Source organism: Protopterus annectens, chromosome 4.part1 (genome assembly GCF_019279795.1).
Source record: "Protopterus annectens isolate FY-2018-M chromosome 4.part1, PAN1.0, whole genome shotgun sequence".
In the NCBI taxonomy this organism is placed as follows: Eukaryota; Metazoa; Chordata; order Ceratodontiformes; family Protopteridae; genus Protopterus; species Protopterus annectens.
In genome coordinates, this window is record NC_056734.1 from 456,595,707 (window position 1) to 456,611,712 (window position 16,006).

Sequence of the window (16,006 nt, forward strand, 5' to 3'; positions counted from 1 at the left end):
CCTGGTAAGTATCACCCCATAAGCCTGACTAGCCTGGTCTGCAAGGCCATGGAGCGCATCATCATAGAACTCATTAACAAAGACATTGGGAACCTCCAAACACTTTACCTAACCCAGTTTGGCTTTGTTAAGGGTAGATCATGTCTACTAAACCTGGTGGACTTCTTCAAGACAGTCACCAAGGTCATAGATGAGGGAAAGGTGGTTCACACAGCCTACCTTGACTTCGCCAAGGCTTTCAACATCATTCCCAACTCGGGTATTACAGAAAAACTCACCAGCCTGAACATAAACCCCTACATCACGAGATGGGTTGCCAACTGGCTTACAGACAGAACTCACACTTTAAGAATAGCGGGCTCCAGGTCCAACTCTAAACCAGTCACAAGTGGTGTCCTGCAAGGCTTGGTCCTGGGACCCCTACTGTTTGGCATATACTTCTCAGAAGTACAGGCAAACACAGGAGGACTATGGCTAGCCAAGTTCGCCGATGACTGCAAACTGGGAGCCATAATTGACTCTCCGGCTGACACGGATATCCTCCAAAAGGGCCTTACTGAAATGGACACCTGGTGTCAAAGTCATGGCCTCAAGCTAAATACCAAAAAATGTATAGTCATCCCATTTGGGAAAAAAAAAACACAGACGAATTGCCACATAGGTGGCAGCCCCCTTAATACAGAAGTGGTAATAAGAGATCTGGGGACCAAGGTAGACAGTAATCTCTCCTTTGACAATCATATTGCCAAAGTAATTAGGAAATCCTTCTATGTAGCCAATCTAATTACTAAAGGGTTCGCATCTAGAAATAAAGAGGTTATAGTGTCCCTCTGCTCGTCACTCATTAGACCCATTATAGAGTACAATGCCCCATTTGGGATGTACCTCATAAGACACTTCCAACAGCTAGAAAGACCACAAAAGTACCTCACCAAGAGGATTACTGGTCTCAAACATATGTCCTATGCAGTCCAACTGTAAAAACTCCGGCTGTACTCAGTGGCATATCGCTTACTCAGAGGTAATCTCTGCCTGATTTACAAAGCCATGTCCAACTCAGAATTGATGGACTCGCTCCACCTAAAGAAATCCAAGTCCCAGCGGGCCATGCACTCTAGTGAGCTAAACCTCGCATCAACAATAATTAGAACATGCTGGAGGGATAGATTCCTGTCACAGAAACTCCCCATGCTTTGAAACAAAATTCCAAATTACATCAAGCAGAGCCCCTCACTAACACTCTTCAAGAGAAACCTTGACAAGTGGATGGGTAACAGAAAATACACCCCTGGGATCACTTCATTGGCTCTGCTTGACAGAGGATCAGTTAATTAATCAATGGGTTGGCAAAAGCCGACACACTCTGTCTAGGCTTATAAATGCCCTTGGGCAGATAGCCTAGTACCTACCTATGAAAAAAAAAAATCATTGCCTATTCTGGTACATCTTTATCAAAAGTAGAAAACAGGTATTCCCAAACTGAAAAAGAGGCTCTTTCTATTGTTTGCTAATATGAACATTTTCATATTTATCTTTTTGAAAAAAAAAAAAAAATAGTTAATGGATCATAAGATAAGAGAGACTATTTTCAGCAATCCCAAGTCAAAACTACCACAGCATACAGAAAGCTGGGATCTACGATTGCCTATATATTACTTCAGAGTGAAAGAAAGGAGAAAACATTGCATATTACTTTTCCAGGCATCCATATTTTTCAAAAGAAAAGGGGAAAGAATCAAAAAAGCTTTACATTAACATGCTGGCAGAATGTTTAGCCAATACAGCAGTTACATTACAGGAGATTAAAGAAGAAATGGTGAAAGAAAGGCAACCGCAGAAAGTTAAACATTTTGCCCAGTAGTTAGTAGAGAAACAACTTGTATACTTCAGTCTTATAAAAATTAAAAATAAATGTAAAAAATGATAGTAAAAGTACCAGGAAATGATAATTATTTGTTGAAAAGTCTAGATGGTACCTCCAGCTATAGGGCAGAGATGGTCAGCTGAAATAGCCCACATACTTCAATTATGTAAAGTAAAAAAAAGGCATTTGTGTGAAAGAAAATTTGTTTTGTAAGGACAGATCAATCAAATTAATCAATACTAAGTGATTGTACACTGTGGCAGGCAAATTAATACAAACAAATGGAACTTTTCCTGTGCTTCTCAGATCTACCAAAACAAGTAAATGGAAGAAAAATATACACATTCTAAGTGATGACTATTTCAGATTTTTAATGGTAGAATTTGCAACCTGCAACTCCAAAGACTGTTCATCCACTACCGGTTAAGATATATTCAGCATTTGGAAACTCACAGACTACTAAAAGTGATAATGACTCGAGCTCAAAATCTGTTTGAATAGTTTTGTGCAGACTTAGGGTTACATGCCAGTAAGATAACCCTAATATGGCCAGAACTGAACTCAGTGTTGGAGAGATTTATGTCCATCAATAGTAAAACTTTGGAAATAGCATGTTTAAATGGTTAGCACAGAAACAATAACACCTTTAAAACACTGAGAGGCTAGAGGAGTGCACCTGAGAGTAGGAGTCTCTCCTTGCTGGTCCGAGGTTACAGTTACCAAAATCTGATATATACCAGTTATCTGGGGAAAAATACTGACTACAGAAAATCATAATCAAAATCTAAGGGAATGGGGAGAACTGGATAAGAATGCAGAAACTACAATGGTTAGACATCATGGTCAAGAAAAACATGCTCCTGTCTGTAGTCCAGAGGCATATACAATTACCATTTCTAAAAAAAAAGATAGCTTCCCATCACAAAAATGAACCTACAAAGAAGATGCTTTAAATGGTGAAAAATAAATTTTGAAACCCATATACACAAAAAGAAAGAAAAAAAAACATGCCAATAAATGGTTAGCTTACTGCACCCATCATGGTGAGGTTTGCCCCTACAACCTTATGATGAGTTTGTTCAAGAAGGGGAAATGGAAAATATTCAAAATATTTGCAAAAGTCAGAATTCGCTACTAGCAATTTGTTAGACTTGACAAGTATAGCCACTTATAAAATACAGGTGCACATGAAAGACATTAGACATTGCTCATTTTTTTAAACATCTCTGTAAAGTATAGCATTAACAGAAATGTTAAATGATGGTACCTTTTTACCAGACTGTGGCAGAAACCTAAAGCAAACTGATGAATACAAAACGTAATTAAGTATTAGAAGGAATGGTCAGCTCTAAGGGCTGTGGAGTTAAAATTCTTTGAGTTTCAATTCACTATTCCACAAGATGCCAAGGTGAAAAATGCCAGTAATTGTTTTACAAAATTGCTGTTGGTATGGTTCCTGTGTGAGTACCAGCACTATTTTTTTTTTGGTTTTGGGAGACATCTCCCTTCTTTGTAATTCTGCAACTATGGATTTGGAATAAAACTCAGGATATGGGGACAAGCAAATACGCGCAAACAAATGCAAATTTCCTTGTGCATCTCAGATCAACCAAAACAGGATGAGATGTCAGTTTTAACCCCTACAGATATGTAAATGACTTTACATATGGGAGGTATAAAGGGCTTCCTCCCCTACAAAAAAAAAAAAAAAACACTCTGAATTTCCACCCTTTTGATGTTTTGGGTGTTAGTGTTTGTCGAAGTGGCTTCTCGGCATCTGGTGAGAAAACTTTCATAGTGGAACATGTAGTACATTGAGTTAGAAGTAATTAAAGAAATAACATTCACCATTTCTTTTCAGGTTTATATACTGTCTAATGGAATATTATTTTCATAGGCAACAAAAATTAAAGACAAAACAGCTGTTGTCTGAATGTACAAAAATGCTAATATTTCTTTTTTAGTGAAGAAACAGGATGGTGGAGTATAGAAGAAATATAAAAAATATAAAAAAGTCCTCATTTTAACTTATTCATGCCTATAGCACCTTTTCTGTATACTTCCATTTAACACCCATAGCTCCTTATGGCATCCAGATTTTTCTGACTCTGACTTCTTTAACTAACTTATCAGTTAATAATTGCCAATATTAGAAAGGGCAAGCATTTATGAGACTAAGACTGTTAATCTAGAATGTCCTACAGTGGAATACATGTTTGCCACTTATTCATATTTTCAGGTTTATGACCATACTTTCATAACTGACAGACCTACATGCTGCTGAGGGGTATGATGGGAAATACCATGGTTAGGGAAAGTAAAATGCATTGTCAACATCCATTTATAGCAGAAGTGCCCTGTGCTTATACCATGAACCAGTGTTCCATCCCCTCAGCTCTTTAGGCAAAGAGCAAAAAAAGCACTTTACTGTATCCCTATTACAGATCCATGCCCCCGTCCCCCCAGTTCTTGCACTAAACAGCAAAAACAAAACAAAAAAAAAGAATGAAATAAGGTGGCCAGAGGCACAACATGCCCCCTTCCCATCCACACATTCATGTCCCATTTCTGTGCCCTGCCATGACCCTCCTCTCTTTTATTAAAAAAATAAAGAATTTATTCTTATAAATTGGAGAAAACTGTTTGCTACATTTGTGTTTTCTAATGTTTAAATTGTAACAAACTATTTATAATATTTACATATGTACTTAATATTTCAAAAACCAAGTGACTTACAAACTGCTGTATGGTATCAGGTGTTTTTGAAGAAAACTGTCTTTGATATTTGCACTTAAGTTGCACATCTTGAGAAATATTCATTGTTTATATTGTTAATTATATAATTAAGCTTATGCTTTCATATTCTGTAAATATCTATGTAAACATGTGCTCACAGAAAAAATATTGCTGTTGTGTGAAAGCTTATGCCTGACCAAGCAAAGTGTTCTAACAATATATATATCTGTTGTACATTTTCCAACATATGACAATTTGTTTGTGAAAGTTTGGCAAATATATAATTCTGGATTGATGTGAATTAATAATATATTACAGTATTTGTGGAAAACTATGAATGCACTATTATCACTGTAAAGATGATTCTTACTCATCACATTGCTATTTGTACAGTTTGATAGTTTTTACAATTCACAAAATGTGTATCTTAGTTTATCATCTGCTTTTTAAGTTGTTTTTACAATTCACAAAATATTTATCTTAGTTTATCATCTGCTTTTTAAGTTGATTTTTCAGAAAATGCTCTGGAATGCAAGGATATATATAAACTGCAAGAAGTGTTACATTCCACACCACATTAGTGTTAATGAAAAATAAAGCAAGTCCAGAGTACTGCATGCAGATAAATGAAGACTGGGTGTGATAAAGGCCAAAATAATAATCCAATTAGGTTAGGTTGTATTCACCCTGGAACCTTTACAATACAGTTTAAAGGAGAGCAGGTGCTTCAGCCCTTGGAAGAGCTTATGCTGCAACTGGAGATACAAGCTTATGATGTAATAGGTTGCAGGCTAAGGGTGCAAATTAGTGCGTGTTGTTTCCATAGTGCTGTGGTTAATATGCAAATTATTTCATGGAAATGATTTTCCCCCTTCCTGAAATTGCATCTGCATGGCTCTGAACACAACAAAAGAAAGAATGCAGAATGTCAGTTCATTAACTGCAAAAGTAGCTAGAGTTCTGCTGATTTTTGTACTGACAAGATGCAGTGTGAGTCTAATATTAATTCCTGATCACACTTATTTTGTAGAGAAAAGTGAAGTATATTTATTATCAGAAGCAATTTTCCTCTGCAGTTTATTACCAAAAGAAGCAATTTTCCTGCGCAGTATTATAACAGTTATGATAATTAATTAATTACTTAAGTAGTAATACACACGCTAGTAAAACAATAAAAACACAAATAAAGTATACCATATGTAGAAGAAACTGGAGTAAAGAGTGAATTACATCCTGAAAAACAGCAAGCAGTGTAGTATTAATATTTAAAGAGACAGATTCAATGAAGTCATCAGGAAATTACAGATAAAAAGAAATGAAAAAAAATACATGTTGTTGTTTCTTTCGGCTTATGCTGGTTAGGGGTCGCCACAGCGGAACTCCGGTCCGCTAATGTTTGGTAGCGAATTTTTACGTGCCGAGTTACCAGCCCTGACGCACAACCTTCAATGAATGCATGCCCATTAACGCATGCCTCCACACAATTCTCTAGCTGAGAATTGAACGCGACAATGTCTTGCTGTGAGGCGACAACGCTACCGCAGCACCACTACCGCGGATAAAAAAAAAATCAAACTAAAGCACAAGCTACTTTCTAAAACAGCATTATTATTTTGTGTGAAGTTTTTCCCAGATAGTGTGGCCAAGAGAACCAAAAAGGTGTGGTTATTGAATGGAATATCTAATAAGCAGGATGCCTAGCATTTGGTCTGAGTGATTAAGATTCATCTATAGGTTTGAGTAAACATGCAAGGGGATGATCTTCTACAAGAAACTGTAACCTAAATAACGCAATATAGAAACACATTGTATAACAAGCAACCATCCATCCTTTTGAAGAGTAAGCCATTTTATCTAGCTTAGAAACACAAGAATCTGTCTACTTTTTAAACTAATTTTTATTTAATATTGTTGACCGTATTAACTGCCTCTGTTTCTTTTGGGCTGATTTTAGGCATAGTTAATAATCATAAATGTCATACAGTTTACATAGCATGAAAATAATAGTAGTTACTTAAAAATGTACACCTTTACACAAATGCTACAACAAGACTGCTTGTGTATGACCGTCTCTTCAAGGACTGAATGGTTACAGCATAAATACTTGTAGTGTTACTGTTGCATTTAAAGTTTTAGACTAAAATAACCTTCAAATCCTGTTTTTCAAGGCCTGATGTTTGTACACGTTTCTTTCAGAAAACAAACAAACATTAAGACGTAATCCTGATATTCTAGCTGGGATATAATCGCTAGCATAGGATACTCCTTACCCATCAACTCCCACCCCCAGTCAAACTTTACTACAGATGACAGAAAATAAGACTTTTCAGAATTATTCACCTTGCTAACATTAGTGTTTCTCTACACAAAGAGCAAACTGGTTACTAATCACAGCATGCACGGCCTAGTTTCTTAAGACGTCACAATTTAAAGTATTTAAAGACAAATGCTGCCCTCCCCTGGAAAATAAACTAACTGTTCAAGAATCTTCATAGTTGCTCTGTAACAATACTAGCCAAATTGCACACATCACAGTTTACACAAGCTGCTTATGAAAAATCACCTAACAAATTGGCCTCAGCCTCCTGAAATACACAAACACAGGACACTGCTACAACAGACAATATTTTATTTTTTAAGCAAAAAAAAATGAAATTGCATCTAACGCAAGAATGGACATGCTGCACCTCAGAAAATCCAAATCCCATCCAGCTACACGTTCGAGAGACTTGAACCTCAGCACTGAAATAAATAGGACATGCTGGAGGGACAGATTCATAACCCAGAGGCTCCCTTCACTCTGGAATAAAATCCCAGTCCAGGTTAGGCAGAGCCCCTCATTGACTCTCTTCAAGAGGAATCTTGATGAGTGGATGGAAGATCATAGGTTTACCCCAGGTATCACTTCTGTGTCACTGTTAGACAGAGGCACAGTATACTAACCTCGAAAAAGGGCATAGCAAAATTAATTTAAAATGGGTGGCGAAAGCCAAACACACTCTGGCTAGGCTTATAAATGCCCTAGGGCAGATAGCCTAATATGAACCTATGAACCTATGAAAATACTTGTGAATGTTTTAGGGATGTAGGATAATGTCTTGAAACTCAGCAAATGTGTTATCGAGCAAATGTTAGCCAAGAGCAAAAAATAGTAACCAAAACAAAAATGCATGTTTTACTGTTGTGAATTTGTTGGAAAATAAATTTGCTTCCTAACTTAGTTGGCTTGGCTTTTCATTTTTTAATTTCAGTAGATACCAGGTGCCTTAGAATGTTTATTCTGTGCAGATAAAATTCCACATTATGTCTTTGTCTTGTAACACAGGTAACTGCTGACAAGGGTATATACCAGACCATCCCCCCAAATAACCAATTAATAAATAAATAAATATACACCCTTACCTGTGACAGCGTGAGTCTCATGTTGAAGGAAATGAAGCTACCAAATGATTTTAGAGGCAGGATTTATATATATATATATATATATATATATATATATATATATATATATATATATATGTGTGTGTGTGTGTGTGTGTGTGTGTGTGTGTATATATATATATATATATATATATATATATATATATATATATATATATATATATATATCTATATATGGGTCTACTTCACTTTACTGAAAGCTCATATGACTGAAACTCATTTGACTAAGCCCACTTGACTGAAAGCTCACTTCCCTGAAAACTTATTTGACAAGCTCATTTTGCTAAAAGGTATATGCCTTTCACCCCATTGTAGTGTGATCCTGGAGTTAGTATGTATAGTAAGGGTGGGAGTGTGGGGGGCACAGCACCCCACCTATTTTATATATTTTAAACCATATACATGGATACTTGCAACTCCAATGAATAACTCTTTTTAGAAGACAATATATACGCAAGCTATGTGGGGGCTGTGCCCCCCATATACCCCCTTACTATAGATACTAACTCCAGGATTGCACTACAATGGGGAAAATGGCATATACAGTTCAGCAAAATGAGTTTCAGTCAAATGAGTTTTCAGTGAAGTGCGCTTTCAGTCAGTCAAGTGTGCTCAGTCAAATGAGTTTCAGTGAAATGAGCTTCCAGTGAAGTGAAGTAGACCCATCTATCAGTACAAAATGACTGAGTCAAGCCACATCCATAACAATTTGAAAGAATGAGTATTTTGTAATAGTTGACTTAAAGAATCCTTTAAGTTCTTAAATGCTGTTTGGAAAGCATACCCCTGACAATTGAGATCTTATAAGACTTCTACTTTTTAGATAAGCTCAATCACTTCATGACTTCCCCCTAATGCAGCTGCTACAAACCTAATCACCCTGTATGTCGTTTACTTTCCCTCAGTCAACATTTACTAGTTGCATTTTTTATCACAGAACTGTACTCTTTCAATAATTTCATTCTAGAGTTTAAGTGTTTTAAATATTGCAAAATTTACCTCATCTGGGTTATTGCTAAAATGGGCATTTTTATAAGTCCACTCATCAGGTTGAATAAATAAACACATTTGAAAGTAAAACTTTTTTGTTTTTTATTTTTCTTTTTGTTAAGTTCATGATGAAATGTTCAGAGACAAACTGTTCATTGAGAGAAGCTAAGTCTCCATGTAGTACCTGCCTGACTTTCAAGTAAGAGCTGTCAGATCTAGTGAGTAGCAAAACAGAACATTTAACAAACTGTTTACAAACAGAATTAAAAGAGGGGGATCAATATCCAGAAATAATAAGTGAGGGGGAAAAAAAAGGAGAAAAAGTCATGCTTAACTCCAAACTGCTTAGAAAACCAAGAAACTGTAACTGAATCCAAAACCATCTAGGACAGCACATGAAGAAGAAGCTTATAAATGACCATATCAACACATTCAGTCAAATAACTAGAAGTTGCACTCCATATTTCTAGCCATGACATTTTAATAAGGTAGATTGTAAGCATCTCTTTTTTCCTTTTTTTATGCCTTCAAACTGACCGCCAGTTGCAATAGGTCTGTTCTAATTGCACTTTTGTACCTTAGTGTCTCAGGTGCTTACACCCAGGACTCATGGGGGGTTGGGAAATAGAAGTAGTGACATAGCCTCCAGTATCACATATGCTCTCCTGAAAGCCTTTTTTTTGCATGCCCTAATTGGCTAGAGCTACTGATTTCACATGTATCACTACATGCAGCTATTTCTTCTTTTTTCCTTTGCAAAAAACATACTGTATATGAATAATCAGCCAGTTGGCCATCATGTGTTCCAAACACTGGTTACAGACTGCCGTTTACATATTTGCCAAAACTGAACAAAAGGATATTGGTCAACAGTGCTTTGGTGAGGTAGGAGAGCAGGCTATAGTGCAAGTATTTCATACAAAGGACTAAGGCATTGAGCTATTGATGAGTTGTTTCCTGTAGCCAAGGGTACAGAGTCTGATTCCTTCACCTCTATTTGCCCACCATCATTTGGCCAAATACTGCAGCAAAGTTTCCCCTGAATGAGGACACTTGTGTCCAATTGAATTATCCAGTTTTCAAAAAATAAAAAATAAAAATAAATAAATGTGCCCATTTCCACTGAGGTGGAAGGCAAGCATCTAACAGTAGTACAGTAAATTTATATGTAGAAAGTTTGCTAATGTTACGTTGTGGTCCCAGTGTTTTATAAACTATTCCTACATGCCAACAGCCCCTTGGCTGCCTAATTCATGAAGATCTTCATGGGTTCTCCAAATTAATGACAATCCAACCTTTTTAAAATAAAAAAGTGACAGAGCTGAAGCCAGAAAATTAATTCTTCATCATCAGCCCAGTTTTTCTCATTTTCTACATGGGGTTGGGATGCTGCATTAACTGTTTCTACTTCTCTTGATATAATGCCATTCTCCAAACTTCAACAGTCATGTTTGACTGTCACAGGTCATCTCTCACATAATCTACTAATTTCTTTCCTGGATGTTCTCATTTCATCTTGCCTTTTTCCTGTCTTTACTAAATCTACCTCACCAAATCGTTTCTGCTTTCCTGCACATGTGCCCAAACCACCATACTCTGTTATCTTTGACCTGCAATGCAACTAGAGCTACTCTGGCTTCTGATCTGATGTCCACATTTCTTCATCTGTCCCACAGTGTCACTCACCTCAGACACTTCATCACCATCACCTCTAGCTTTCTCATCTGCTCTGCCTTCACTGCCCAGCTTTCTGTGCCATCCACTTTTACTTTGCTGCAGTTTCTTCTATATATGGTCTGGTTTCTTTGTGCTTTCTTTACATTTTACTAGTGTGAATATTACCACCTTAATGTCAGGCCAGAACCTTTTATTATATGTTATACTTACTGGTCACTTCACTGTTTTGTACACCTTACTTCTCAGCTTCTTTGAAATTTTTCTATCACACACTACTCTTGACACAATATTGAGGAATTTGGCTGCAGCCTCTCCTCATTCAGACTTCCCTTCTCCTCAAGTACCCCTCCTAGATACTTGAAACTGTTAAAACTATTTCACTATTTTCAATTCTATTTAAATTTTCACTGTCTTCTGATTTCCCCCATGTGCTGCAAAGACAACTGACTGGTCTGTACTCAGTTTCATTCCATGTACCTTCAATTTTACATTCTATCATTTGCTAAAATTTCTGTTTGGAGTTTGTAATACCATATTGTCTGTATATGGCAGCTTTGTTTATCTGCTCCCTCTGATCTGTTTGCTAATGTAGTCCATCACCAGTATGAACAGCAGTTGGCTCAGAGCTGAACCTGGTGCACTCCCACTCCTACTGGGAACCCCTATGTGAGACTGAACACTATTTGTACTTGAGTCACTGGGTCCTTCTACATAACCTGCACTAATACTACCAATGCTTCTGGGACTTTAAACCACCACAGGACTGCCCTAATAAACTTTTCTGGGACCTTGTCATATGCTGTCTCCAAGTCTAGAAATGCCCAGTAAGACTCTTTCCTCATCTCTAGCTTCATCTCCCCTATGTTTCACTGCAAACATGGGGTCATTTGTGCTGCATTCTGATCTAAATCCATGCTGCTCATCTCTAGTCTTACTCTCTACTACTCTGTGCATTTATCAATCACCCTCTCCAGAACTTTCATGCAGGGTGACATGAGTTTGATACCACTGTACTGCCAAAAGCTATGGCTATCCCCTTTGTCTTGTACACTTGCATTATAATGTTTATTTTCCAGACATCTGGGTTGCAGTTCTCTCCATATTGTTATGAGTACCTTCAGGAGCAATTTTCCCTGTTACTCAAGAAACATCTTGATCATATCAGCCATGGCCTCACCTGAGCTTGATGTTTTCCCTGATTTCATTTTCCTTAGTACTGCTATTACTTCTAGGGTGAACTCTTCATTCTCTTTCATTACAGGTGGTGTCTGGAACAGTACAACTTCTCTGTAGTTTTCTCCATTCAGAAAACATTGCAATTACTACTTCTGTCTGCCTTTGATGTCCTGCAAACTTGTGAGCAAGTTGTTACTGGCATCCCTTATGAACAGTGTCAGAGGACAGGCTTCATCTTTCTTTCATTGCCTTGCAAACTGGCACTTTTCTTTGTGCATTTATTGAGACACTTTCCAGAAACTGTCCAGATGCCTTTGATGCCTTGTTCTTTGTTACTGCAACTGCTGTCTTAGCCTCTTTGTTAGCCAGCCAGTTTTCCCTTTTAGCCTGATCCATCTTGTGAAAAACTGAAAGGCTGCCAGCTCAGCCAGATAGAATCTTGTAAATAATTCTATGTGATTTCTGAATATTAATATAATCCACAGGTTGGTTTTACAAATGTAAAGAGAACTATATGTTATGATTAAACTATATGTTTTACTGAGCTTCAAAAATGTAACCACAGTGCACTGTGCTGGAAGAAATCTGATAAGTCAAGCAATTTGCAGTGTCTGTTAGCCTGGGAAGTTAAATCAGAACTGTTAAGAATAATGTAATCTAAAATGAGACAGCAGTGATGTATTATCAATTTTAGACTTCAAAGAGAGAGAGAGAGAATCAGAGCATTTTGGATTTTGTCTGAACCTGAACACATCTACTCACCAGTATTCTGCCTTTGCTCTGTATGTATGTAAGTTATTTAGAACATTGTTTCCCTCAGAAATAGATAGGAAATAGTAAGATTAGACTAGCTGTTTTCTATATTTATGTCAGACTATTCTACAGTATTATTTTAAGCATTTTCCTGTGGCTAAACTCTTGACTAGCACTGTGTTGAATTAAGGATATTTGTCTTGTGTTTTTATTATTTATTATTACATATTTTTAAACATTCCAACTGTGTCTGCTTTGTGTAGAGACAATTTAAGCTCTAGAGTACATTACATGTATATAGTGATACTGCCCAAGCCACTCCAATAAGCCTTGCTGTTCGTCATACTTACTAATTGGATAATAATAATACTGCACAGTAAAACTAGACACCCTTTGGTAAGGGCCTTATTAGTAGCTGATATTAGTGGATGGTGGCAGTGATTTATACCTTATAGCCTGAGCCAAGAAGGGGGCATAGCTGGAGAACCTGTGATAGCCTTCCCCAAGAATGTCTTTGTGTTTGTATATAACTCATATCTCAAAGTGTGTATGCGTGTCAGCTACTTAGGCAGGGACATGAAGCACTGGATGGACAGAGAGGGTGCTGGAGGTTTTTGCTTGACCAATAGGCTAAGACCTGTACCCTATAGCTGTGCCAGTGGGGAGTCTTAGTGGGGATCTGGAGGAAAGGGAGAAATACCCCCAGACTGACTGTGATCTCTGTGTGCTCTTAAGGGAAATTGTATTTTACTGTGTGTGTACTTGTAATATTTCTCAATGTGCACGCCCCTCACTGGTATTAGTGGTGAGGACTGAGGCTCCTTGATTACTGGGCCAGTGCACGGGCATCGCACATCTTTTCTTAGCCAACCAGTATTCCTTCTTAGCCTGATCCATCTTTTCTATCTCCCACTTTTCCATGCACTCCTTCCTTTTGATAATTTCATGCACATTTGTATTCCATCACCATCAACTTTCATTATGTATGTTATTTCCATACCTGGTTCGACCACATCTGTTCTATAGACTTCATACATGCTGTTTTGAGATGCTGCCATTCTTCAACTCTACCTACATCCTCTTCTACCTGAGGCACTAGAATCATCTGTATTTATTTGACTCCTGTGATCACCAGTGGTTTGTGGTGTCTGCCAACTGTTTTACTGGGTATAACTTTGCTAGGATTGCCACCCCTCCATTTTTTCCAGACTATCCGGAAATCAAACTGATTCTCTGGTAGTCCAGAAAACACTGTACAAACTCCGGTATTCTGTTTCAAAAAAAGGAAACAGACTATCAGAGTTTGTAAATTGTCTGATCTACTATGCTTTTTTACAGAAAAGCATGGTAAATCAGCCAAAAACAGGCATTAGGAATGGAAAAAGAGGGCGTCCCCATCATGTGATGTCACCATGCTCATGTAATGGGTGGGTGTGGGCGGGATAAAGGGTTGGGGTGGGGTTACTGGCAAAATGAGCGGTGTGGCTTTACTCCAGTTTTAGCCACAATAAAAGGTGGCAACCCTAGACTTTGCAATCTCCAGTTCTACCTCAGTGCCATTTCCTTACTAGGAGAAGTCCACCCAAATTGCATGTTGGCCACTTTTGGATCTGATCTTACGACCATCTCTCCTGCTGAACCATGTGTTGGCCAACATCAAGCCATTTGCCTGATAGGCATCTAGACCAGCTTCTCCTTCTCCTTCTTTATCTTTAACTTTATTCCTGTTGCTCCACCTATGTGGACCCAGGCAGTCCTCATATCTTGTTCTGGTATAAGCATCCAAGGCCCTTATTAACACCAAATCATGTTCTATTTTATCTAGTAGGTCCTGCAACTGTTTCCTGAATGTGCTCTTTTCCTTTCCATTACAATTCTGCTGCAGACATAAATAGCATTATAAATACTGCCCTATCTTTACAATGGAGGATGATTGCCATAAGTTGATCACTAATTCTAATGACATAACTCACCTTCCATGTTGGTGTGAATGTCCTGAGATGTACCTCCCTGGACTACATGAAAAGAGACATGGAGGAGCTCTCCGATTTTGTATCCCAGGCAGGTATGACACTAACCCTGAGTAGCATCCTGCCATCACCCAGAATGATACCACAGTACAAGGACAAAATGATTGACTTCAACAATTGGCTAAGCTTCTGGTGTCATTCTAAGGGGATCCAGTATTTGTCTGCCTGGGATGACATGATCGACAGTCCACGATGCTTTTCCAGAGATGGCCTGCACCTGTCGCCCTTAGGATTCCGGATACTGGCTAAGGCTCTTGCCACTCCTATAGTGCCTTTTTTAGGCAAGGTTCAAATGACAAATTCACCACCGTAACAGGTACAAGCAAGCAAAATCTGAGGGTAATGCTACTCAATGCCTGAAGTCTAAACCTCAAAATGCACTCACTCGAGGCACTCCTTAAAATGGAGAACATTGACATCTGTGCAGCGACAGAGACCTGGTTCAAAGCTCCATAGAGCACCCCTGCATTACCAGGCTTCAATTCATACCACACCTTTCGGCCACCTAACCCAGAAAGAAGCACTAAAGGTGGAGGCATGTCCATATTCATTAAGGATATCCACACCTCCAGGCTAGTTGCACAGCATAATGCATCCGAGATTATCCAAGTGCAACTAACTCTGGGCAAGACCGCAATCCAAATTGTAGCTTGCTACAGACCTCCCACCATGCCCCAGGATTCACACTCATCATTTCTTGATACACTGGAAAGTATTAGGGTACAATCCAACACCCTAATAATGGGTGATTTCAACTACCCCACCATTAACTGGGAAAACTACTCATGTACCAACTCTTTTGCTCAACGTTTTCTAGAATTCAAACATTCCAACACCTTGGATCAACTTATTCACACCCCCACCAGCAGCAGCAATATCCTAGACCTGGTTATTACCAACATGGGAAACCGGTGTTCCACACCAGAGGTCAATTCCTCGTTGGTCAGATCCGACCACAAGCTAATCAGCCTAGACATCCACATCCCACCCCCAGCTCCAATTAGAGAAAAAATCGTAAAAAACTTCTCAAAAGCCAACTTCACACTTCTTAAGACAGAAGTGGCAAACTTCATGACACCCATGTAGACGGACAATAGAGGTATTCCACATACACTATTGAAAAGCAGCAACTTTCAGAAAAACACAAATCCAACCAACACCATGCCAGTAATGCGTTTATTGCGATCTGGTACCTCGGCCTTTCGCCTTCAAAGGATCACAGATACAATGTGCTGTTAACTGTTATTTATACAAAAAAATTAAGTTAATCAGCACTAATAATTCAATTAACTCATTCATTCATTCAATAGTCATATTTTAAAGTGCTCTTACAGTATTT